This window comes from Coturnix japonica, chromosome 7 (assembly GCF_054131305.1).
Source record: "Coturnix japonica strain WE chromosome 7, WE-NBRP24, whole genome shotgun sequence".
Lineage (NCBI taxonomy): Eukaryota > Metazoa > Chordata > Aves > Galliformes > Phasianidae > Coturnix > Coturnix japonica.
The window spans coordinates 28184972-28212269 of record NC_140669.1 but is presented as its reverse complement, the minus strand read 5'-3'; the positions used below and the strand labels follow the sequence as shown (position 1 = coordinate 28212269).

General features: G+C 38.0%; 1 protein-coding gene across 4 annotated transcripts in view; it reads left to right on the top strand.

Annotated features, from left to right (window-relative positions):
• The window catches only part of LOC107316441 (uncharacterized), a 297655-nt gene that overhangs the window by 8403 nt on the left and 261954 nt on the right, over nt 1-27298 (top strand). For all 4 annotated transcript variants that reach the window (XR_004307962.2, XR_014948400.1, XR_014948399.1 and 1 more), the window contains exon 3: nt 17572-17700. The gene's annotated coding sequence lies outside the window, so the exon portion shown is untranslated. The remainder of the gene's footprint in view (nt 1-17571; nt 17701-27298) is intronic.

Below are 27298 nucleotides of genomic sequence, written 5' to 3'. Positions count from 1 at the left end.
TTAGAAATTACCAGGTGTACAGCCCCATATCATTTTTTATTAGGTTGGTAATAGCTTAGGTCTGGTGTGGTTAATACTTGTATAGTTCTGGAGTCTTACAAGATGTTTTTAACATAAAAAATGCTTGCCCTCATTTTTTTTAAGACACAGAAACATCATTGTTTTGAGCTTTTCTCCCCTCCCACATCGCTTTATTAGCTCAATTCTGAAGATCTAACTAATGTATATGTTTGGTCTATCTCAAGTACAAGATGTTTTTCACAGTTCTGGTGAATTTTTTTTCCAATTAGCTTATGTTGCCTTCACTGGGAGTATGTGCTCAGGAGCACGAACAGATTAATTATTGTTAGTCAGAACTTTACCAGTTAATCCACTTCTATTTCTTATGGACTGTAATGAACTCTCAATTTCATATTGTACTTGCGAAATGTAAGGGTGTGTTTTTTCACTTAACACAGTAGCTTTAAATCATCCAGCATAGCAAACACAATGAGGTATAAATTCATGCATTAGGCTATGTATATTATTTACAGTCATCAGACTGTTTAGAAATTACACAAGCAGCATACCTACAACCCTAAAATTCTCTATTTACCCCGTGTCCCTGAGTTAACAGTTCTCGCGATTCAGAATGAGTTACAGAGCAGCTGGCATTTGATGGATGTGAACCTTTATTCTTACAGGTCTTTGCAGGCTTTACTTTCGTAAATAGCTTGGAAAACTTCCCTTTTAATTCTTCTTCAAGAAATGAAATGTGACAACTGGCTTTGTAGTTATTATTGCCCTCCCATGCTTTTTCTTTCCATTGAGAGAAACACTGGTTACTTTGCATACAATACTGCTGAATGCTTTATAAAAATTTTCATTTTGTCTGTGGCCGTGCCTTTTTACTCAATTGAAAAACGTTCTATGAACAATACTTCAAAAGTATTTTTAATTTACAAAATACTGATTTCATTTAGGTAGTATTTCTTTCTTTCACTTTTTTTGGAGTAGCCTATGTTCAGCCTAGAGTGCAAGCCTATGGTTGGGCTATAGGAATGAAGACAACTGATATGAAAGTTTATTCTGGGGAGTTATGTTTAAAGTAAATGCCTGGGTTTTGGAGCAATCTCATTAGAATTGCAAGTAAGGGATGTTTTAGTTCTTTTAAAAACTTATTTTAAAGTTCCTACAGTTCTTCCATCTTTTCAGCAAATTGAATCAATGGTAGGAACACCCTGGGGATTGACCCCTTTGCACCCATGCATTAGATACAGGGAGCACGAATTTGAACATGGGAGTGTTTTGACTGGTTAGGAAGGCTGGGAAGTAAGAATTCTTCAGGAAGCCCATGTAAGAACAACAAGCTGCTGCTTTCCGTTGTCTTCAGAGCGTAGCCTTGTATTGGAGCAGGAAATTGCTGGTTGTTTTGTTGAAATGTTTGTAGAATCACTGAAGTTGGAATAGCTGTTCAAGGTCATCCAGTCCAGCCACTCCTCTGTCACCAGTATGTCTCACTAAACCTTGTATCTCAGTACAACTTCTAAATATTTCTTAAATATTTTGATTCTTCCAGGTTCCCCAACCTTAATCTCCCTTAGAACATAGTGAGTCTCATTAAATGTTTGAAATGCAGCATGCTACCTGAAGAGCTCACTGTTATGTTGAAATTTGATTTCAAGATTTTCAGCTTATTGTGAGCTCTAAGAATTTTTGTCTCTAATTTTTCATTTTAGAATTTTTTATTATACATGCAATCAGAGCAGCATGTGTTACTGATGTGGTAGTGGAGATCAGGGTTGTGGACCTTTTTCTTTCTGTTATAAAGATGAGAACTTGTGTGCCTCATACTTTTTGTGCAACTGCATTTGCTAAATCTGTGTGAAAGAATATGTATACAAGACAGAAGGAAATGTTGGTCTCTCCTTTGAGTTGTATTGTCGCTCCTGAGACAATATATCTTTCAGGGTTTGGTGGGATGCAAGGTAACCATCCGTCTAATTTTTAGATGTAGCTATTTTGGATTCTGAATTAGAGGCTTGGGAGTATTTAAAAGGTAAGACGAATATTTGTTAAGCATTCCGTTATTTGTGTTCTTAAAGATTTTCAGCCTTTCCTCAAGATGCTCTCATGAGAAAGGAGATACCAGATGAATGGAGCTCAGTATTTAAAACACTTTTCTTGAATGATCCAAGCAACAGTGCTTATAGTAATATTGAAGGTTACCTGTTATTTACTTTTGTCTGGTATTTTCCAAGTATTGCAGCTGCACTGAAGTTGGTACGTCTTAAATAGTTTTGGTGCATTAGATGATGACTTAAATTAAATCTTTATATGGAGTTGTTAGAGGGGATAATCAAGAATGAAAACAGATAATCCAAATTAACTGTGACTAAAATTGTCACCTCTTGAACAGTTAGCAACATAACAGATAATTATCAAGAAAATACAGAATCGTGTTCAATAGTGGCAGGAACATCTAACAGTGTTTAAGGGTCTGAAGTGGACATGAAGCATTAAATAGTTCCATGCAATGACAAGCTCTTGTTTTAGCCTCTCCTAATGCCAGTGTTCCCTCTGTATGTGTTTTCAAGCTAGTGACATTATTGCAGGTCCATGAGGATGTCATCAGTAACGGCAAAGAGAAACAATTTAGTATAGAGGTGAAGTGGGCTTACCAAAAGTGGTAGGTAGTAGCAGGTTGGCTTTGTGGGTATAACTGTTAAACACTATAGAAACTTGCAGGTAGCAAGGTTAGGTTTCCTGGCAGAAAAGCACTAGGTCTGGTAGAAATTATAATTTTTTAGCTTGAAGCAACTGTTGTGTAACTGTCCTGCAGCCTTTCCTGGGGTAGCTCTTAGTGGTCTTAATATGTTAGAATGGGTAAGTGGGGGTGTGGGGTGCTGTCTCTATGAGGAAAGAGAAATGTGGGCAAAGCAGAAGGTGCTGCATTTGAAAGGTTTTGCTTGTAAGTGTGGGGAGTCACGTAAACCATGTGCTATTAGAGGTAGTACTGCAAATTTCACTTTATTTAGTGCAAAGACAGGATACTTGAGGATTAATCTGTTACTTTCTTTAAAGAAAGCTGCTGACTTGGAACATTGCTTGAGGAACGTTCTGGTGGGAAAGGTATAATTTTCAAATCATGTTTTGGAAGAAGGGCAGAGTTTGCAGTGATAATAGAAGACAGAACAGGTGTCTGGTAAATTGTAGACAGGCTAAAATTGAGGTATTGCAACCATTTAACTTTATAAAGCAATTCAGAATAATGTGGCTATCTGTATATCCATCACTGTTAAACATGTTACAGCATTAATAAATTAAGTGCCTTGCTTTTGAAGTTGAATATGTGACAAAAATAAAGCTGGGATAGGTACAAGTGTCCCATGTGGGCTTCACTGCTTAGCTGTCTATTCTAGAAAGTGACAATAGAAGTATACTTGGAATACCTTTTTCACTGACTTTTGTTCCTATCTTTTTCTGTCACTGTCCCCCAAATGATGCTGAGATTATACAGCCCTTTATTCTGGTTTAACCTCCTTGTTTTCCTTCAGTCTATTTTTGTGTCCATATAGACTGCAAAATGTGTCTGTACTGAGTATACATGTTCAGAGAATGTTAGGTTCTTGCCAGTTAGATGAGTTATTGGGCATTTTGTTGGTAATAGTGCATATAAATGTACATAATCCCATAGCTCTTAGAGTAGCTCTGTTAGAGCACAGTCACCTATATCCATCTGCAGAAAAGGTCAAGCGAGCTGAAAAAGGTATAAATTATGCATGAATATAGGAATGGACTCTGAAGGGTACTGCTATAGCAATATAACTGTGGAAAGCAACATGATATGTTGGAGAAGCCCCTTGGGCTGAGCGATGCTTATTCACTTGACTCCTTGCAAGGGGTTTTAACTTGCATTTTAACAGGAAATGTAGTGTTGAAAGGGTTTGTTCGTTCTTGTCTCCATTTTTCTTAGAACACAAAGCTCCAAAATTTTTTATTTCTATATATACCTACAGGTGATAGTCATAAGTACTTAAGGGTTCAGTTTGCATTGATGTTGTACCAAGTGTCTGGGGATCTGAGCTATGATTGGTGTGATCCATAGGTGCAGAAGGAGTTTTAGATGGGTTATTTGTTTTACCACTCAGGAGAGTGCCAGTCCTGTCCAGTGGCTTTGCATGTCTAAGGGTAAACAACCTGAGAAGTCTTCACTTAAGAGAGGTACCAGAGTTATCAGTACTCTCCATAATGAAATAATTCTAAATGCACATATGGGATTTATAATTTCTATGTAAACAAGTAGGAAAGGTAGCAAAACTACTGCATGTAGCAGTGAAAGTAGAGATCATTTGAAACAGATGTGTATTAGAATTATAAACAATGGCAAAATCCCTAGATGTATGAGAGGCAGTGAATAGAAGGATGTTTGGGAGGGACCAAATACCATGGGTGGTGGGGAGATGGGCTACGTTGAAACTTGGTATTATATTGTTCAGCTGGTTTGTGTGGGAACTTATCAGACTGAAGGCTTGTTCTTAAAGGTACCGTAATGCTGATGGTTTTCTTGTGATGGTGTTAAAATGTTTTACACAATCAAGGGCTCATCGATGCAGTTATTAGACTATTACTGTTATATTAGAAGTGAATGCTAATTCTTCACTCAAGCATGGGTTTTACTTTGGGTTACCTGTTTTTGTTTTTGTTGTAATTATGACTGTTAGTATTGACCTGCTGTGGGGTGCAGTAAGTGTATTTCTAGAGAATGCTTTGGGTAAACTTGATAAAGGATATCCCTGTGACCCTTCCATCCCAAAACATCAGACTAAAATGCAACTAAATCAAGTTCTCTCCATTATAAAAAGTGATTAGAAGTGATTTCTTCCTGAGGTTCAAATTTGCATCCCTTGTTGTTAACAGGCACCCTGTTTTAATTGGGTAGTTAAGAACTCTTAATACCAAGAAACAGAGAAGTGGGAACAACTGTTCCCCTCATTTTAATGTAGTTGGGCCAAGCTTTGCAGGTAGTTACAAGTAAAATTGAAAAGCTACCTTCATGATTAGAGTAGCTTCAGATATGGAGAGTTAGAGCTCATCAACCTTTCCAATCAATCATGTTTCTCCTTAAATGGGGGCCCATCAAAAGGTAGGTATTAATTATTCAGGATTAATGAAAGTTGATGAAAACTACCACTGCTGTGTAGTTTTCAAAAGCAGTAAAAATAAGCTTCTTGTCAAAGGCGCAATGTTTTAGAAGGAAGAAACTCGTTTCTCCTATTCTGGAGACTAACACAAACTAATTTTTTGAAGCACAAAGTAAATAAATAGTTGGTAGACAGAGTTGAAATGCAGATGATTGTGATTTGTCTTTGGAGCTGAGTAATGTTATATTCTAATCATTGAAAACAATCACTCAAGATGTTTGCAGCTGGTTCTAATAAGTTTGCCTATACCTGTAGTCAGTCATGCTTCTTTCTTAGGGGGTGTATCTAGTTTTAAGGATAAAGGGATACGGACAGTTGTCGTGGAGTCAGAATGGAAGTGTGGACTTGTTGGAGTGTGTCTGGAGGAGAGGCGCAAAAGTGGTTGTATCAGAAGTTTGACCTGGAAGTGACAAGCCTCTGAGGAGACCTGACAGCAGTCTTTTGGTATCTGGAGGGGAGCTTTATGAAGGAAAGGGAGACTATTCACTGTGGTCTGTTCTGGTAGGGCAAGAGGAAATAGTTTCAAACTGAAAGAGGAGGGACTTAGAATGGGTATAACTTTTTTTCCACAGGAAGGTTGGTGAGGAGCTGGTAGTGATTGTCCAGAGAGATGGTGGATGCCGTATCCTTGCACGCATGAGAGGTTAGGCTGGGTGAAGCTCTGAGCTGTAGGTGCTTGTGTGCATTGTGGGGGAGTTGGACTAGATGTCCCTTAAGGATTCTTTCTAGCACAAATTATTCTTTAGTTCTGTAAGATGTCTTGGTCTAGTATATTGTTTCCATGTGTTCCGAATCAAGTGTTGTGTGTTTCTGCTACAGTAGTCTGTAATGTTAGAATCACTTAAGCAGAGATATTAAATCTTCAAGCGTTTGATGTTTTTTTCTTAAAGTGTTTCTGTAGTTATTACATCTTTCCAGTTTCTTCATAGCACCACATCACCATGTTAAAGTTGGGATGAAGTTGGAATATGTGAAGTGCCAAAGAACTGAAAAAAATCTGGTCTGGGTCTATTCTTCTACAGCTCCTAAGTGGAGAGAGATGCTGTAGCTCCCAATTTGTTTGGAATGAGAATAAAAATGAGGTGGATGGAAGATTATGGCCACTAGCAGAAGACTATTGGCGTTGTACTTGTTACGTGTTCTTGGGGGTACCTGAAGTAGTGGGATTGGTCTGACTTATATATATTTTTTAATCTTTATAGGTTTTGTTGTGACTGGCAGCAGCAGTAGTGGTTTCTGTCAACTTACTTTAGTTAATTACTCCAGCCTCTTAAAAGAGCACATGGGAGAATTTTTAAGGAATTAATGTGCTTGTGCTGTTTGATCTTCCTTGTCTTCATCTTGCTTAATGAAACCTGACAACATGTTATTTAAGACTTGTCTACAACCTTGGCATGTCATAAAGATAAGGCACTTCACTCTTAGATGGGATAAACTAAGATTAGTCTTAAGGCTCTACTTCTGCTTGACTTTGAGAACCACTGAAGTAGCTGTCCTTGCTGTGTCTTTGTATTAGTCGGTGGCTTTAATCAAGTAGTTGCTGTAAGGCAGAAAAATATACCCCCTTCAAGAGTCTTGTTTTGGGTAGCCTTAAGCATTGCCTTACGTGTTAACTGTTTGCATTGAGTGGGAATGAAATAAAAATCCATGGTTTTCTGAAATTGATATCTTCTTGCTAGCCTCTAGAGTGAATTTGTCCATTTATTTCCTTAGCCTTTGTAATACTGACACCTAAAGATCAGTACTGAGCTGGATTGTGTTGGAATCCCTTATTTAATACTTTGCATCCCATTACCAATCTCTAACAATACTTCCCTTGAAACCCGTAATCATACCTTTTTGGGGAATGCTCCTGTAAAATGCTTACACCTCCTGCAAGAATTGCAGTTGTAGAAACATGCGTTTAAATTCTCTGTAGCTCAGAGTCCTGAAATAATTCTTTTCATATTTCTAGTTAATTGAAGGAGAGATTGTTTCCTATGTGATACTCCTGCCTAAGCTTTTGGAGGGAAGTTGCGCTTCTTGAGCAATATGAATACAAGGGCTACTCCCAAAAGAATGCCTTCCAATTCAGTGTGTTGGCCCACGTTGTCAGAAGCCATTACTGGCAGTGTGGCAGTAGAGGTTGGACCCTCCCCATCAGTATTCTCCTATGTTTTGATGCCAGTACATGTGAATGTGGTGAGTGGTGTTTTACCACAGTAACAATTGGTGACCCCCTGTGCAGGTTGTTATTCATGAGGCATCCAGGTTCTTATTCATCGCAGGCAAAAATGGGTAGTTAATGGTGGTGATTATGTCGGAAAAGAGTGTTTTGTAGAAGAAAAAATTGCTCTGTCATTATAGTGTTGCTGTGCACTTTGTTTTTGTAAGAAAATTGTGCACATTTTTTTCCTGGTGCAACATATGTAACTGCTTTAGGCTTCCTTAGGAATTGGTGTGTATGTACATACAAGACAACCCAGCCAGAATACCTAGAAAAGGAATCTGTTAGCTATGTCTCTTAAAATATTTTATTTTAAGAAAATGAGTCTCTGTTTATTTGCTTTGCAGCTATTCATGTGTAAAGTGTCAACTGCTAGAAGTTAAAATCAAAAGGTGCTTCATCAGAGCTCTATTCAGAAGTTAAGGAATGGTTTAAAACTTAAGGAGATTTTCTCTCTGTGCTCTTAGCTTTTCTAGGATGTATTAAGGAAAGATAACCTCTTCCAGATGATGACAATGGCATTTTATTTTTGGTATATGGTAGTGTTCTGTGTAGGAATCTATTTGTTTTCTGTCTGTACGATTGCCTGCAAAATCTGTAGTGGCCCCCAGTCCTGTCTTAGTAAATGTGTGTACTCAGAATTTCAGATGTCTTGTAAATGGTTCTTGAAGGTGATGACAAGACATGCACCAAGGGATAGACTTGATCTGGTGCTATAGGTAGCTGCTTTAAGAGAGTCAGTCATCACATTCCAGCAGCTGTTGGGCTGTCAGTAGGTATCTATAGTAATGTGTGTCAGAACCGAAACCTTTGGATGTGGCTTTCTTCACAACTCTGCTGTAGTCCCTAAACTCATCAGCAATGAAGAACTCCAGCTGCAGCTTGCCAGAAGATGCCAGCCTTGCTTATGTTATGTGTGCAAGAAATACAACAGTGATAACCTTCCCACAGGTGCGCCGTGTATCTTAATCTTTCTCAACTTCCCCTGGTGCTCTGTAAAAGAAAACACTTCCATGAAGCTTTGTCTTCAGGCTGACAGGTGCTGGGAAATGACTGCAAGCACTGGCCCTGGTGTCACTCACAGTGCTGCCTCTTTGTGCTCCTTCAGACAGGGAGTTCAAGGGAGCTGACAGACTGCCTGGGTAAGTGGCCTCCTAACAGGGAGCTAATAATCAGAGGCAGAGATCTGTTTTATGAGTACCCATCTGTTGTCAGTCATGTCACCTTTTAATAGTGGTAATTGAAGGGAAATCAAGCCATTCCTCCTGAGCACCTGCAGTTATGTAATGGTTGCTCATAGGGCAAAGATTCAAACATGCAGCAGTAGTTTTTCTTTCTTTTTTTTTTTTTTTCTTTTAACTTTTCCCCCCTTCCAGGAGTGAAATTGATGTTGCCAGTGGAATTCCTCTTTAGAGTTGCTTGATGTTCTTTATGTTATGGTCAGGTTGGCTAACAGATGAATTGTCATTCTTGTGAAAAACATGTAGAGGACAGCAGATATTAGCCTAGTGGGAGCTTTGTCAGTGGAAGAATATTAATTCTTAACCCTATCTCCAGTAATGTTCATGGTGGGTTGTCCACTGATGGTATTATTGTTTACTGTACATGTTACTTACAGGATAACACAACCCCTTTGCTTTGAGAACACCTCTGCCTGTATATTTCCCCCCCCCCCCCCCTCACTTGATACTGTTTGTGATAATGACTTGAAGGTCACTTTACAGCAGCATGGTTCATCTCTCAGTTCTTTACGTTTCCTTGTAATGACAGATCCAGAGGGGTGGCTGTCAACTTGCAGCACACTGAACAGAATGTATACGTACCATGTGATGGGGTAATAAAGCATCCATTGACCTACAAATTGAGTTGGTTCTGTGTTCTAAGATTTATGCTGTCATTAGCTTTAAAATGTGTTATGGTATGAAGAGACATTTTAGAATATTAATGGCTAGGACAGTATTCCTTGTACTATGTCCTATAGTTCATTGGATATAGATGAGTCATTCAAGAGATCACTAGTGGTTGCATTTGGAACCAAGTGTTGCTGGAAAATATAGCATCTTAAACACTTGTGTACTGTTCATTTTATAATTTTTAAAAAATTTTTTATGCTATACAGTCATGGAAGTCAGGCTTGTTATTTCTGTAATGGCTTGTAGACTAATAAATGTTTCAGTGACTTCAGATGGCTTGGAGGGAAGGGAGGAAGAGTCAAACCCTCCTGTTGCTGTTTTTTTTTTTCCTCAGTGCTAATGTTACTGAAAAGTTACGTTACAGGTCTGTGAAGCTAGCTGAGATAATTTAGAATGCAGCTTAACCTCTCTAGAGGCAAGTAGCGTTTTCAGATGTGTTAGTGTATTCATCCAGGAGCAACAAATTGTGTTAAGAGAATAAGGGCAGACTGTGACAACTCTGAAGTTAAAAGTCAGTACTTCTTGCTTATCATTCTACTCCAAAACTTCATAGTATGGATTAACACGAGCAGTAGAGCAAAGGAAAACACCATCTTGTTTCCTAGTTTTGTTTTTCTTTTTCCTTCTTTCCTCCTCTTACTATTCCCTAATGGTTACGAGACAGTAGTAGAGAATTTCTAGTTGGGAATCGTAGCCTGAATCTCAATTAGATAAGTCTTTCTGTTGCACTGATGGTGTCAAAAGTTTCTTGGTGTTATTTGCTATGGGGTTGGGTTAACTTGATTTCTGCTAGACTTCCTATTGTTCAAATTGCTGGAAGATGAAACCAAACAAACACAATACTGACAAAAAGGGTATGTCTTCCAATCTCTATGGGAATTTTCAGTGTAATTATAGCATTGTCTTGTGAAGCTTATTATTTGAGGATGTCAGTCTCACCTAATGCTTCTTTAATTTCATTTCAAGCTTTAAAACAAGAGCAAAGAAGATTTGGAGATGTGGGGATCTCATCTCCCACAATTCTCATAATTGTTTTTGCTTGAAACCTTTCCTTCTCAAATAAATAAGCTCAATCTGGTTTGTTTTCACTTGTTGCTTCCACATGAGAGTATTGTTATCTGATTTTTACCTGTTTGGGGTTTTTTTTGTTTGTTTTGTTTTGGACTTTTATGACAAATAATATGTTTCTAGCTCAGGCTTCCAGTATTTCAATTGTACTTAGAGGATCCAGACTTGAGGCTGATATGTTGTTGCAGTATTTCTTTAAAAGAGTGACAGAATCAGACTTCTCTGTTAAAATTTTAATTGATATTACTCAGTTTAAGTGTTCCGTAAAACCCTGCCAGCATTTGAAATGTTAAGTGATGCTGCTTGTTTCCATTTGAACACTGTTGGGCATAAAAAAAAAAAAGAGCCACAGGCGTGCTGTGTGCCTTGCAGTTCTTACCTTGTTTACTGCTGCTTGTTGTATTCTAAAGTGTACTATATAACGGAGGAACTGTCCTTTAAGTAGAATCTATTATACATTCTATTCCATTATATAGGCTGTAGGCAGTAGTGTTGTAAACTGGTCACTAGGGTAGTGAAAATGAGTACAGTTTGTCTTAGGAAGGACAGACAGACATGTTGAGGTGGATTAAATGACACAGAGATTCTAGGTCAGACCACATCATCTCTCACCACAAGGTTTTCCAAGTATTAAGATTTAAGACAGGTCCTTTGACCTGTTTTGCAGTCCATGTGTGTTCTTGATTTCAACCTAAAAAGAAAATAGGAATATAGGAAAGGGGGAAGCTGACTCTTGAGGTTTAGCAGTGAACAGAAAATATTCTTGTGGAGAAATAGATGGTGGCTGAGATAAAATAAGAGCTTTTTTTAGTAGTAATAGTATAGAACTTGGTCAAATCATTATTGCAGACTACAGGTACACTAAAACTGTTAGCCTGTTCTGCGAACTTGGTTTAAGTCTCAAATGTGTGAATACTTGTTTTTTATTAATTTCTGCTGTCTCATGTTTGAAACTGACTTAATCAGTTAAATAAGTTGGCAGTAACCCGACGGTAGAGGTGAAGTTTATTTGCTAGATAAAGGAGGAACTTAAAGCGAAACAGAGTTAATTCACTACTTTGTATCTACAGGCAGTTGCTCAGTTACTTCCAGCAAAAGAGGGCCTGTCGTGCACAGCCACTGTAAGGGGAAGATGAACACAATCACGTTCTATGTCCTCCCTTCCTCCTTCTTTAACTAGATTTTTTTTTTGCTGATCAATGATACAGGCCATTTTGCATTATCTATCCTGTGTTCTAAAACACAGCTCCACATCAGTCTATCTCAAGAAATTGGGCTCTGTGTCAGCCAAAACCATAATACTTTCATGCAGCTGTCAAAAAAAGATCAGTAGCAAAATTAGTTCATGGAGGATAATATGTCCAATAACCTGTTGCAAAGATGTGCTCTGTAATGGCCATATTTTTTTGACAATGTGCTCTTCATTTTGGATCGTTTTTATAGGGAGTTTACTGTATAGAAATAACTCAGTATAAAAATTAGGCTTATACACCACAATAGATGATACTGTTTGAGTTGTTACAGGAAGGAATACAACCAACATCTTGGACCATTTTTCTGGTTTTTTACTTAAGGCAAATAACTATTACATAAATATTATTTTCAGCAGAGTTACTTGAAAAATGGAAGAAAAATATGCTGGGTTATAAACAGCTAGTGATCATTTTCCTTCCTAGATGTTGCTCAAGAAATTGCAGTGTTTTAAGCATTACAAGAGAAGATAGCATTTGAAGTGGTGCTACTTGAATGGAAGGTTCAACTATCTTTGTTTCCAGCAGCTGCCCAACACATTTATCTGAAAGGACCCGAACTGGAAAGGAGCTGTTTTGCTGCCATTGAAATAAATGAAGATGCCATTTGCCTTTTAGCTGATAGTAGAGATCCTACTTTCATTTCATTTCACTTTGTCCTTCACAGCTCCATGCTGTCATAGAGAATAAAAGGCGCAGGGAAAAATGCTCCACAGTTGTATCTGCGGTATTTTTACTGGAGAGTTCAATTTGATGTACAAATGAGTTCAAACTTGAACTTCAACTCAACCTTAGAAGTTTTTTTTTAACTAATACAGGTTGTTACTAAAAGTTGCTTAACAGTAAGCATAAAAAATGTGTTTAAATAAGAAATAACATAACAAAAGTCAGTTTCAGTTAGTACTTTACTTGTAATAGCTTTTCCAAACTTGGTGGTGGTCTGCTTGGTGTTATCTGGGAAGCTGGCTCAAAGACTGCTGAATGAATTAACTGTTTTCTGTAGAAATAATAAAAAAATGGGCTTAAGTTGTTTTGGACTGAATGCTGTGCATAAAATAGCCACTAAATAATAACTTAGCTCATTTTTTATTATGACTTAAGGGTATTATTTTAAATATAATTATAAGTAGAACAACAAAAACACATAGTTGTCACCTTGATGTTGTTATCAGAATGTCGTGGATTAATGTGAGACCTAGAGATGATTCCAAGCTGCTGGCTGGGACTGTGCCTTATGTAGCACTCAGTGCTGTTTTGATTACTGAGGTCAACTGGCAAAAGCATCCTTGATGATGTAACTCACCTGAAATCTGCTACTGCAAATTTTTGTATACAGCCTCAGTAGTTTTCCACTAGCAGAAAGACGGTGTAATTGAGTTGATGACAGTGTATCATATCAAATATGATGGTGAACAAATGCATGCATTGAACTGTTAGCAGATATTGTTATATACTTAGAATAGCTCTTCCCAGGAACCTGGTGGAAACATGTCTGTTTTGCACTCTGCTGTGGAAAGCATGTCTTTAACCAAGGAAATGTGCTCAGCTCTGCAAGTCATAAATAGTGCTGTAGTGCAATCTCAGGCAGTAGCTCAAGTTAATATTCAGTTGTTGCGTTATAGGGTAGCACTCTTAGCTGCTCGTTGCAAAGTGTTCCCCACACCCTGTGTTAGAAAAGAAAAAGAATATCCCCTTCCCACAATACTAGAATTTGCAGTGTTGTGTTAACTTACAGAGATGAACATAAATTAACTGACCAAAAATATATCAGCCTTGAGTACTCTCTTGGTTTTCTGGGCTGTCCATGCTTGAACAATTAGTTTTTTAGTTTAGTTTTAACTTTCTTACATGTGCTCGAACACACAGGAGTATTTTTTAGTGTGAAAGCCGGGAAGACAACTTTAAAGCTGGCCAGCTAACCTTAATCTTGTCGTGCTATTGTCTCAGTTATCAGTGTTCAGTTGAACTGCTAATGGTATTCATTGCTGCTGCTTAGCAGATTTGAGATCATCTCTAGAGAGGGGGGAAAAAGAAGAAATCCTTTCAAGGTTCAGCTCTTCCCAGGATGAATTATGTCACAGGTAATGGAACAGACAGCTGGGAAGTAAGGAAATCTTGAACCAACTGCTCTAGATTTACAGCTGTGAAATGCTTTGAGGGGTCTTAAGTCATGCATGTTTTTTGGCAGGTGAAAGGGAGTGTTGGGAGCAGTAGTAGGGAAAACTGTTTTGTTAGCTGATCGCCTTACAATCTGGAATGATAAACAAAAAAATGGGAGAGCATAGTAATTTCTTGCAGTCAAAATAGAAGGCTGTTGCACTTAAATATATGTATTTGCTATTTCTTTAATGAGATCTTAGCAGGATGTGTTTTTCTAAGTGCTATGTTCTTCATTAGTCTTCAACTAAGAGTACGTTTGAACTTGTGTTATTCTTTGTGCTGTGTAATAATTCAGTGTAATGAACAGTGATGGAGGAGGTGCCAAGTTACTGTAACTACCTACCTTATATTTCTAAATGCAATTCTTGTCTTTGTTGTGGTGAGTCAATATTAGTTTCAGTACTTCTCTTTTTAATGTAAGAACGGTGCTTTCAACATCACAGTGCAGTTGTCAGGATGTGTGTTGGGTTAGGTTTAGACTTACCATTGTTTGTAGTGATCATCCACTGGTTTTCACAAGATAGTGCATGCTTTTTCCATGCAAATGGTGGCTGGCAGAAAAGCAGCTCTAAGGCCTGTGCTTTTTGGCAGCGGGAGACTTGGTGGAACTAAATAGTTGCAGCACAACGACTAAAACTGTGCAGAATTTCTTAGGTTTGGGGTGATTATGCTATTATGTGAATAAAATATGACGTTTCTATTTATCTCTAAAGTGTTGATGACATGTCATTTATTTTTTATACTGATCTAATGAAATCAGTCAGACATGGTAGGCTACAGCAGGAGGTTTAATGGCCAGATCATGTTTCTCAGACTTAGTATGACTTGTCACCGTTTCTGTCCATTGACTTCATTCAATAACGGTAAAATCAAGTGACTGCTATCGCTCAGGATGATATAAAGAGAGATTACTTGGCATGTCTAAAAATTGATTGTTGTTAATTAATGGAAATGGTTTTAACTCATTATACTGGTTTTCTAATCAGTTATTGGATGGAGTGGAACTTAGAGTTGTCAGACATTTTTAACATTTCCAGGTTCTAATTTGAAGGAAGTCTCATCAAGGGGAAATGAATATGCTGCTTATTTAGCGTTAGGAAGTTGAATAGACTCCTTGTCACTAGATAATGAAATCCTGCTGGCTTTTGACTTACTTGTGTTGCAAGGTTTTGGTTCTCACTGACAGAGCTCCCCCTCCCCATCTTCTTCAGGCTGATGGGATCTGGCAGTGCCACACTAGGGTCTTCTCCCTTAGACTCTTCTTGGTGTGATAAAGCCAATTGGGAAGCTTGCAAAATTAACTTGATGAAATAAACTGTCATCAGTTTAGAAAAATAGTTGGTTTTGATCCAGCTGTTTGGAGTAAGTTCAGGGCTTTACTTCTTCTTTACTTTACTTCAAGCTCTGTTGAGTGTTCTGGGAAATGATCTGTGTGGTTTTCTTCATACCGAAGACTAGAATATGTGTGTAAACAAACATTTAAAGAAACAAAGCTAGAGGCACTGAATTCTAATGTCTGTTAGTTGAGTAAGTCACTATACATCACACCGCACAGTGCATGTCCTGTAGGTGGCTTTCACCTTATTGCATATTGTTTATTTTCTATTAGTGAGTTTGATTTTTCACGTAAATTAGATACTTCCCTGAAAACCAGCTGAACTGATTCTGAAACTCTCTTTGTTTCCGTCTAGCTGAAACAGGTCATTTCAGAAGCCCTTATGAAGGGCTGAGGTACTAAGTTAACATGCTCATGCTGGTTGTTTTTGGAGCCTTCATCTCTTTTTATAGCAACCTACACAAATATTCTAGGCAGTGCTCTTTGTATTGAAATGTAGTGTATAGCCCTTAAAGGAGATTCTTAGTAAAAAGTCTGAGGGATGAATTCACACATTTGTGGGGAATAATTGAAGGTAAAGTGACTTTGCAGTGATTTATGCACCTTGAAGAGGAAGCTGTTTATTAGGTAGCAGTATGATCTTGTTACCTAGCAGCTAGCAGTAATGAAGTTCAAAATGAATTTGTCATGATTGTTGGATGCTCGAATTTCTTTTTACAAATGGGCCTTTTGTGACAGACAAATGTTAAACTGTTCCTGCTGATGTTATGAGCTTAGGGACTGTGTAGCAGTATCCTTGGTGTGCAGGGTTATAGCGTTCTCCCTGCTTCTGGAAAGGTCTGTTGTGGTTCTAGGGAAGCACTCTGTTCATTTGTAAACACGGTATTAGTAAGTGAGGGGTTAAAATTAAGAGGCCTATTCTTGGCAGAATTACAATATAGAACATATTACAGCTCTGTACATATATACAACTCTATAAAGCTTTTTTTTTTTTTGTAAGAACATCATGTCATCAAGGAAGTCTTAATGAGTAAGTGCTTTTTCTAATCTCTGGGCTGTTCTTGAGCCAGGCAATGGATAGTTAACTGCCTTTGTTGTGTACAAATCAGGATGTTAATGACAGTGAGTTGTGGGTTTGTCACTAAAATGTTGCTGTGGAAATGCCCACAAGAATTATCAAGCATTGAGCAGCATCTCTCAGGCACAATCCAGTGTTACTAATCCAAAGTGGGCAATGCTTGAAAACCTACTGAATGTGTTCATGTGTCTTGTCCCTTCAGCTCTGTAGTTGCCTTTCTTTTCATTCATGGCTTTGTTGACTGCTTTAGGTCCTTGCTTAGCCACTGGGTTCAGACTCCAGACAAGAGTTGGACTGAAATGCCCTGCAGGCTAAAGCTAAGCTTAGCTCCGCGGATAATGCAGAGAAGAAAGTCTATCTCAAAGCTTAGTGGAAAGCAGAGGCACATCAAATGGCTGATGTCCACCAGCAGACCTTGCTGTAGACAAAACATTAATTTTAAATGTTGATAAATGAGTTTTTAAAGCTTAACTGGTACAGCACTTTCACAGAAGATTAAGCTAGTCCCCCAGGATATTTCAATCAATAGGATGTACTGTGGAACTTGCATTTAAGTGTTTTCTGATACAACAATGTCGCTATAAAGAAGCTGTTTTCTGCCCTTTCTGTATCAAGTTAGAGTTGCAGGGTAATTAGGAGTAGAGTTTAGAAAAAAGATTTGATCCAGGATGAATTCAGTTACATCCAGAGGTAACTGTAACTCTGAATGTAATCTGTGTGCAGCTTTGCTGCTGCTTGTAGTGAGGGTGCAGTTACTGACTGGTATAGATCTGTAGAATGCCTACTAGGCAGATGAGTCTGCATCTCACACAAATCTGGCTTGTTCTGTGGGAAGGGTCAGTGACATTAGTACCCTGTGGTATGTTCAGAACTCATGTGCTGTGGAGTTGCCGTTGTGCAGATGTACTTGTATAGACTTGTTTTACAAACTTGGGCTGAATTCTTATTTTTACCTCTCTAAGTTATTCCTTAATGTTGAAGCACAGCTGATATTCAACTCTACTCATATCCTAAGTAATACTCAATTATTAGGTAGGAATTAACACAGTTAATGTACCTAGACTATATAGAGCACCCAGTGCCAACATACAGGTTATGAGTTGTCGTATGAGATGTCATCCTTACTTGTTCAGTTTAATATTAAGCAGTACAACACCGAGTGTTCTGTGTGCTTCCCTATGGTATGATAAATGCTGCAATTGATTGTTGCTTTACCTGCTTGCAGACTGGCTTATGAATAACACAGAATTGATGGAGTTCATTTTTGAGGAGGATAGGCTGAGAATTCTAGGACTGAAGAAATAATTTATCTGTTTTTTAACTGTAGGGAAGTAAACTGTATACGGTACTCATCTACCTTCCTTTATTCCTCTTTAGGGATCATGAACCCTCAGTTACAAGGACAGGTCTGTGAAGAAAGGTATTGGACCCTTCAGCAAAACTCACAGAGGACAAAAAGTGGAGTCCTTATTGCACTTTGCATCTGTCTACACTGGTAAAAGTCAGGTATGTGATTTCAGGGTTTCAGTAAATGAATGATATTTGTATCACTTTGTTTTCCAATGAACTGCCTAATCATTAAGTTGATCAGGAAGTTCTTAGAAATAGTTATGTGTGCATTTATAAATGTGTTAATATTTTGAGCTTACACACAACTGCAGAAGGTAGGCATTACGAAGAGGTGTAGTTTGGTTTTAATATTGACATTTATTTTGTTTATAATACTATAAAACGTGTTCTGGTTGGGAAATGCAAGTTATGTTTATTTTCTATCCAAGGGTATGTGTCTATCATTGATTCCCACAATACCTTTTGGTGGTTCTTTCTCTCTGGAGTTATGTTACTTTACTAATCTTTATAGGAAAACAGGCTTTGTTAATACCTTTTCTGGTTGTTCTTATGGAGGCAGAGGTGTGTTTGTGCTGAAGGTGGCTTGTTTAAGTTTCAAAGGGAACCTGTTACAGGCAGTTTTTAAGGCAAAACAGTTACTTAAAATGATGTGGCAGATGAAGACTAAAACTAAAGGTTAAGTTGCTGGAATGTGTTTTCACTTCCATTTAAGTTTATTCTATGTAGTTTTTTTCCCCACACAGTTTGTAATAAATGCTTGTGCTTACAGAAGGAAGTGACTCATGAGGTTTTTGAGGCACTTGATCTGCCTTGTAGGAGTGTCAGAAGGGAAAGTGTGTTTTCATTTAACATCTGTAGTTATACAGTAGTTCTATTGAATTCATATTTTTATTTTTTTTTTTACTATTGGTTTTATGTTGGTTTTGTTCAAGATAAGGTGGACTGAAGAGCCTAGGTTAAATACTGTGGAAATGCCTGCCTCAAAGACAATATTATACAAGTGAGGGCTGCGTTTGGTTTCTGTCTGTAGTGGCAATCTCTAAATACATCAGTATGAAGCGAAGCTCTTCTGCTAGAACGCCTGAAAAATAATTATATGCCACACTCTGCTTGTGACTTTGCTTCTGTGGGCAGTACACTTGAATTGCGCTTTGAGGACTGCTTAGGAAACCTCAGTGGTTTTAGAGTGGGTTTTATTGGTTAAATTTTAAGCTCTACTTAGTTTTGTGTCTTTAAAATGGGCATTTCCTAACCTTTGTGTGTATTTCTAATGCAGGGACTCCCTTATAGAAAATAGTTCTGAAATGTTTCCTCTTTGCACTAAGCATCAATTCCTAGCTATAAGCTGGCATATACTTTGTGAGGGGTGGTACATGAGTGCTTCTCTGCATTACTTAGTTAAAGTACAAAATCAGTTTTGCATTCAGATGCCCTCATGATCACTTATGGTGCAGAAACAATCAGGTTAATGTTGTACTACATGAATTACTGTTCTTGCTCTGCTACTGTAAATGTTGTATTTCTGTGATGGACACAGCTCTTGTTTGTGAGCCATCCTTTCTCTGTGCTTTTGAAGTTTGCTTCAATGCAATTGAGAAAGGAAAAATAAAAATGTAGAAAAAAAGAAATACAAAAACCAATGACAACATAGTGAATTGTCACTTGAAGTACACTGAGATAGAAATGGAGTTAATTCATTACTGTTGAATAACGATGGTTTGGCTTAACTGCCTCATACCAGTTTAACTGAATCAAGTTTCTTCTTTTAAAAAGTCATTAAGCTACAAAGAGTCCAAGTCAAAACTACTGGAGGACAGATTTCCTTTGAAAATTACCTTTTTTTATGTGCTATTGCAATTAACATTTCTATACCTAAACATGTTCAGTTTTTCGTGTATGTTCTTAGCTTAGAAACTATTTATGATCTGCCATTTGGGCCTTCATCACAGACTAATTTGTGGTTTATGTGCTCTCCATTAGAGCGGATAATCATGCACTTTATTAGGTTTACATGTGTTGCTTATAGTAAAATACTCAGAGTTGAGCAGTAACATTGTGAATAAATGCGTGTATGTATAAAGAGTATTTTAAATGCTGTGCTGACATTGTGTTGGGTAAGGTTTTGGGGGACCTTATAGTCTTTAATACTAAGTTTTCAAACTACTACAAAAATGAATTGGTGTGTTACAGCTGTGAGTGGGTACTGCAGAGGATAATACAAGTCATTTTCAGCTTGGCTTTCTGTGTTTTCCTTTCCTATTAATGTGCTGTTGGTATTGACACTAGAGGCAAATGCTTTGCAGATAAGAGCCTATTACATATAGTGCTGCAGCAGGCAGATTCCAGGACAGATCTGGTTGGGAAACAGCACCTTTGCTGTGGACAAACCCAAACTGTGTGACTCATGCAATAGGGCTGGAGGTAGGTCTCAGTAATTACACAGTTATTTTCCCTATAGTGGAATCCTTGGTAGTAGAGCTACATCAGATTTTGGTGTTGATTTCCTATTGGGGTGTGTTTACGTTGGTGTCTGTGCAAGCTGCTGTGTGGACATGAAATTGTTCTATTGGTTTGAGGATTAATGGTGTTAAATTAGCTCAGTCATTTACTGCTCATTTTATTGAGGTTCAAGCTGTTTAGACTGTTGCAGTTAACATAAGCAGCCCTCAGCGTTGCTAGTTAAATGCAAGTTACTCATCAGGGATCCAGAGTTCATTACTGAAAGGAATAAGGCAACTTTACTTTGTGATAAAGTTGAATTTGGTGGGAATACTCCATTCCCTGTGTTATTTTAGAGGCAAAAATGGTTGAAGGTGGATTGAACAAGTGCGTCATCAAGCCAGTGGAAGCGCAGGTGATTAAAAGTTGCCTTCTGGACTTCAATTTGATTAAATACTGTCTTCTAATCATTAGATTTTAACCTTTTTCTTTCATTAAAGGGGATGTCAAGTGTTAAGAGGGTAGTTTCTGCTTAATTACTAAACCTACTGCAGAAAATATTGCTGCAGAAGAGAATTGTCACCTGTTGTTGTTCCTCAATCTATTAGCTGTTGCACATAGATGTAAATTAGAAGGGTTTTCTTACAGCATCACCTAAATCTGACACTAACGTAGAGCTATTTGATGAAGAAACAACATTTGGGCTTAAGAAATTGCTGAAAGGCTGCTCCCTTCCCTAACTGCTTCCAGTTAGGATATGTTTTAGAATCATGGTAGGTTCTGTTATAGAGTAGGCTTGACTTCACTTAAAATGTTAGAAAAAGAAAACTATCGTGTAGTGAATTTTTGTAGCTTAGTCTAACTAGTTAAGGCTGTGAGTACTGCACTGTGTCAGTCTTAACACCAAAAGTAAGCATAGTTTGTGTCCCACTGTCAGTCAGCTGTAGAGTTGGGTCGTAGTTTCCATGACCTGGAGGTTTGGAGTCTGCTTTTCTTAACCTTTAGTTGTCACAGTGCTTTCTGGTTTAAATACATATTACACAAGTACTGGTGGAGGAAATCAGAGTTGTTGTATGCCAAAATATTCTCATCCCTTTCACACAGTCAAGATGCAGCTGTTGGGAACCATGGAGGAAATATCACAAGTGCAGTTAAGATGCATGGTTGGTTACTAAACTTGTAAAGCAAAAGATAGCTTTATGATCAAAAGGTTTTAAATTGTCCCAATTAATTAGTTATGTTTTGAGATTAGAAGCAATAATAAAAATACAAGTTTTGCTTGACTTACATACAAGAAAGTGTTTGCTTTTAAAGTAAGGTAAAATTATGCCTGTTATTATTTGTTTTAGTTAGGTTTATTTAGTACTCTGTAAACTTACAGGGAACTACAGAGAATGAGATCAGCTGATCTCATCAACTGCAGCAAAATAACAGAGCTTGCTCCTTTAGGGTGTCTACCAGGAGATTAATGCAACGACTGCAGATGAACTGCTTGTACTAGAGTTACACAAGCTTGTCAGTCAGTGCTTAAATGGTGTGTTACAGCTTATCTTCCTTGAAGAGAAATTCTTCACTGTGCCAAGGGACAGCCCATCATTTGTGTGCCCTGAGGCCTTCTTTACTTTAAGGCTGAAGCAGGATAACCTCGACTTGGCTCTTGGAACGGCACTGAGTTTCATCAAAAGTGGACTAGATGTGTAACTGGCAACAAGGATTTGAAGGAGGCTGACTCTGGCTGGAAATGGTTTGACACAGTGAGCCGAGCCATTGTCTCCCTGGTGTTTGAGCCTGGATGGAAATTGTGTATGCTTGTGCCAAGCCAAGCAGATGTCCTTCGCATGCAGTTAATTAGTGCTGTGTCAAGGCCCAGCTGAGATCTCAGCAGCATGTTCTGGCTCTGAAACAACATGGTGTTCTCCATGTTTGTGTGGCTGGCTCAGAGTATTAGAAATTTGTTGTTGTGCCTGCTAATAGTATGTTGTTCTGCCAGCCTGACTAAAATTGACTTCTACAAGATTGATGTGGTAGTAGACAGTTTAACTAATCAAAGCCAAAATTTCTCAAGATTCTAAGGTTAGTAGAGCAGAAGAGATGTTCTGGGGTAGCCAGAATGGCTTTGATGCAGCAGATCCAACTGACAGTCAGCTCTTGTGGGCTCCTTGTTTGCCTGTCAGTGTTAAAATACAGTGTGCGATGGAGGCGGTCCACCTATCATTATGGAGTTGCCATCAGGCAATGCCTGGCTGAGTGATTACGTGTGTAACTAGAAGTAAACCTTAGTACTGACTGACTTGTGGAGAAGGGACAAGGCTTGAAGAAGAACACTAGTATTTTAGCCAGCATTTCTGTGTAATGTGTGTTCTTCATCGAATCCCTCGTGTATGTTTACAGAAGTTCAAGGGAATTGTGCTGTTACTGTATCTTCCAGTTTGAATTGTGGCTTGTAGTGGGTATCCAAAGCTAGTTAGTCATGTTGTAGCAAGTTGCCCTACTATTGACTCTAAATATAACCCCAGAGTATTTCAGTTTTGTGGTAATTGTCCTCAAGTCAGCTATGTCCACTACTACAGAATGTTTTGGTTTTTTTTGTTCATGCCAAAATGTACTTAGAAAAGCATACAGTTAACTCAAGACACAAAATTGTTATATCTTGGGAAGCCATGTCTGAAAGCAATGCTTGCCATTTCTCGCATCAGTTATGGCTCCTCTTTCTTGGTAAGATTCTGGGTTGGATTGCAGGGCAGAGGAAGCTGAGTTCTAAGAAAGCTAGAATTCATACTGGACTTGCCTTCTATCATAGAAAGATGTAATGAGATGCGATTTATTACTGTTTTACCACAAATAATAGAGTTTCACAGCATATACTTAGTGGAGATGTTTATTCTGTGCTACTGAGGAAAGTCATGTCAGAATGCCTTCAGAATTTCCTTCTATTTCTACAATGAGTCAGCTGTGGGTAGCTCACATGGCAGGGTGTAGATTTTGGTTTATCACTAGGCCCTCCCTGAAATAGCTGACTAGTGTGATATTGTGTGAACAGGGTGTGTTCTGTGCTTGTCTGTGCATGAACATTGACAGCTTTTCGATGAAATAACTCACTTAGATTACTTAAATTTGAATATGGTAGCTCCTTCAGTTGCACTTAAATCTGAACATAGAAGTTTCAGTCACTGAACACTCGAGAGGAGGATGAGATGGAGCAGTAATTGGTGATTCTCCATTAAATTTAGATTAAAATCATAGTGCTATGCTCATTTTTTCATGGACTTATTTTGTCAGAATAAGTTAGCTACTCATCACTTGATGGTTTTCTGGAGTTGCTGGACTGTGTTGATGAGAAGCTCTGGAGTGCCATTCTTACCTTAGGGGGTGTTCATGCATGGCTAAGATATAGGGGGAAAAAAGCACCAGGTAGCTTAAGCCTGGTAATATAATAGCAAAAGGGGTGGGTGAGAGGTAAGAGTAACTAAATAAGAAAAGATAAGCAGTTGATGGTTAGAAGGGGAAGACAGTAGAAGCTGAACAGCTGAGTGGGAGTTCTAGATTTCTACTGAGAGCTGAAGAGCAGTTGAGAGTTGAGGTGTTAGATGGTGGCATTAACAAGGCCTTGCAGGAAAGTTTGATGTGTGAGATTGAAGACTAAGTATTATGTTGAATGATGCTTTATTTCAAATGGAGGTGTTACTGTAACAGTTAATGTAAAAGCAAGCCCTACTGGTACTTAAAAATATAACTGATTAGCTCTATATTGTCAAACACATTTCAATGAATACAGATAATTATTGCCAGAAATGCAGCTGAGTAACTTGCTGTGTAGCACTGAGGTTGAATCTCTAAGAGCTTGTTTCAGTATGTGAGAGAACATTGAGAATGTGAATGACATATCTAGGCAAAGAAATCTTGTTCTTCCTCAGACTGACTTTCTTGTCAAGAAATTGTGTTCTTTTCTAGGAGCTTTTATTTTCCTTTGTGTTTCGTTTTTCTATTTGGTATATATGTAAGTTGGGGAAAGGTCACTGTAGCAAAATTGACACTTTTCTTAGTTGCATCTTGGTTTATTTCTTGAATAAAAAATTGTCCAGTTAGGTTTCTCATTATGAATGATAAGTTTAAGCAGGACTCTTTGTGATATAACAGTGAATGGCTTTCAAACATGCTTTCATAAGACAGGAGCCATTTGTAAGAGACAGAGGTAACAAAGGTAGTGTTGTGTCTTATAGATACAGGACTTGTTACTTTTGAGACTGGTCTTTTTTTATAGAACAGCTCAAGTATAAATGTGTGAAACTGAGGGCAAATCTGAATGAGTGAAATAAAACTACATCTGTTAAAAGATGTTGGCACTTATAGTTAAGTATTAAGACAGATGATTCAGAAAGTCAAGGAAAAAAAGAGGAAGATGATGAGCTTGACTTCTTTGTTCCCTAAAACAGGCTTTTCAGTTGTGAAGTAGTTTAAAAGGACAACTCTATATCAGTGTTTATTCTCTAGCGTAGTTGCTCTGGAAGCCAGTACTGAAAACCATCACCAAAGATTTAGTAAAGACTAACAGAGTAAAGCATGTATCAGTGGTTACCTTGAAGATAGTATTTAGAGCTGCTCACCAAAAGGGAAGTAGAACAGAAGATAAAATAAACCTTTGGGTTTTTTTGGCTTGATCTCAGTCTGGTACTTAATAAAACAGTCCTGTTGTATGATGTTTTAAGGTCTAGCCATGCTATCCACACAAATGGAATGTTTGAGGTCAGGAGCGATATGGTGCAGTCTTAGTCCAAGCTCCTCCTGCTCATTGCAGGAGCGGGAGGTCTCATAAGGTTGTTCAGACATTGAGTCTTGAAGGCCAGCAACTTCTCTGAGCAGTGTGTTGTTAACCATTTTCATGGTCTTTAAACATATGTAGTCAAAACACTTGTTGTTCCTTGATTCTGCTAGACTGCGAGTACCTGGTAAGTCACAATCAACTTGCTGTCTGGATGCTTCCTCAATATGTGTATTTAGATATAGCTGTATGCAGGTATAGTATGTATTTGTATATATCACTAGACCTTATTAACTACAGATTGACTGTATGAGCTGGACTCTAAGAAAACAAGTTTTGAGGGCTTAAAAAAATGTACGTACAGACAGGTAGGGAAGGAGTTGGATGTTTGGTCAGAGATGAAGTTGCATGTGATCTGTAACATCCACATAAAAAAGTAGAGCCACCTGAAATAAATTATGGAACTATAGATCTGAGCCTCAGGCAGTGAGAAAAATATCCGCAGGTCGTTTAATTCTTTATATTGTTGTGGTGCGTTTTGTCATTGCTTCTTTTACCTTTGAGTGCACTGACCAGAATGGATATGTTTCCAATGTGTGATACCTGTCCCAAAGCTACGTGGAAAACAACCTCCAGCTACTGAGATTGCTGTTCTGACCTTGCACTGCAGATGATTTTGCATGTCCTTCCTATTTAAAATCAAGCATGACTGTAGTTTTATATCACTTCCTCTGCACCTTTGTTGCCCTTTGATGTTGTCTGTGAAAGCAAAAAGACAATGTGGCAATACCGGACAAATGCTGAGAAAATAAAATTGAATTAGCTTCTCACTGTTATAGATTGTCTTCAGCTTTCAGCCAATTCACAGCTCCACTATTGATTTTTGTCTTTTTTTCCCAACAGAGGGTTCTAAGGATTGAATGGGGATTTTTTTTTTTTTTTTTTGTAAAGAAATGAAGATGGTAGAGGTTTCTCATTTTTTTTGTGGTGTTCTTTGTCATACTCTTGGTCATACTTTTCATTGTGTCATTGTGCTTATCTGTTAATCATACAGATGATGGAGATGATGTTCAGAGTGTTTTCTGCAAACCCAGTTTGTCCAGTTTAGGTCTCGGTTGATGGAAGAATCTTGAGAGAATTGTCACCACCAGTTGCTTCAGAAGGGAAAGCTATTGTATAAGTAGAGAATTGTTTGCAGAGAAAAATTACTCAGACCAAGACAATATACATGAGATAATCAACTTGAAACTTAGTTTATTCTACCACTGGGAAAAATGAGTTGGCACCTTTTCCTAAACACTTGCTTTATTCCTTCATTACTTCTGTGAAATACTAATCCTTGTGTTCAAGCTGCATTTCTTATTTCTGCATGTTAGACACTTTCCAAGAAAGTTTGAACATGTGTGTGTTTACAGTTGTTGAAAGCTGAACCTGGGAGTAAAACTAGCTAAACAATTTTTTTCAAACCCAGCGGCATGTGAAATTTTTTCCTTCAGCTTTCCACAGATCCATCTGTATGAATGTATCTGCAGACTCTCAAGAATTTGAACTTGACATCATCTAATATGTCTACGGAAAAATTTTGCATAGCTTATTTCTTTGACCTTTTCTTAATAAACAGGCATTGCATTTTATAAAAAAAAAGATACCTTACAGTTAAATTACAACAAAGGAGTAGTGATGATAACAAATGTGTTTGGGGTCAATTTACTTAATTATACTTCTGAATTGCCTTTTTAATCTATCACACTACAGGTTGTTTTGTCACTGATGACTATACTATGTTAAGAATCCATGCATTTGTTGAGTGAGTAAGAGGAAGAGCCCTTGATATGTACGCTGCTTACAAATCCCTACCTTTCCAGTTTTTGGTAGAGGTCATCTCCTTCATGAGAATTAATAGAAACCAATCTAGTTAAAAATGAGTGCATGTGACTTCTGCTTACAAGTTGGTTTCAATCCAGTTGCTTGCCACTTTAATTCAGCCCTCGCTTCTGCTTTGTGGTACGCAATTATTTCTCATCTGAGCCCCCGTGGCCAATGTAGACTTTGAAAATAATCAGACAGAACAGTGTGCAATTTGAGGTCCTGACAACAAGTACAGAAATGTTGTTTTATGCTTGAGGGAACTGTGCACAGACCATCTGCTGCCTTGGTAATTCCCCTGATGCCTGTCAAAGTGTGTATGCATGAGAAGGCAGGGGATGGAAACGGAGGTATTATCAAGTTGCTTTGTACAAGAGCCTGAGAATCCCCAGCATCTCTGGTAGGCATCACTTTGATGAACACAGCTATATGAAGTAATTCAAGTTCACCTACTGCACGTAGTCCCTTTGGGAACAATCCCACTATGCATTTTATTATTATTATAAAAGCATTATGTATTACGTGCAGTCTGATTTAGGCAAATGTGATAATATCTTCCATGACTTAACACTATTTTACTTACTACTGAAAAATATATTAACTGAAAATCTGGTTGTGTTCTTTGCCTTTTGTGTTTTAATGTTTCAAGAAGGTCTATGTAAGGATGAGCTTGATCTGCTTATACACTTA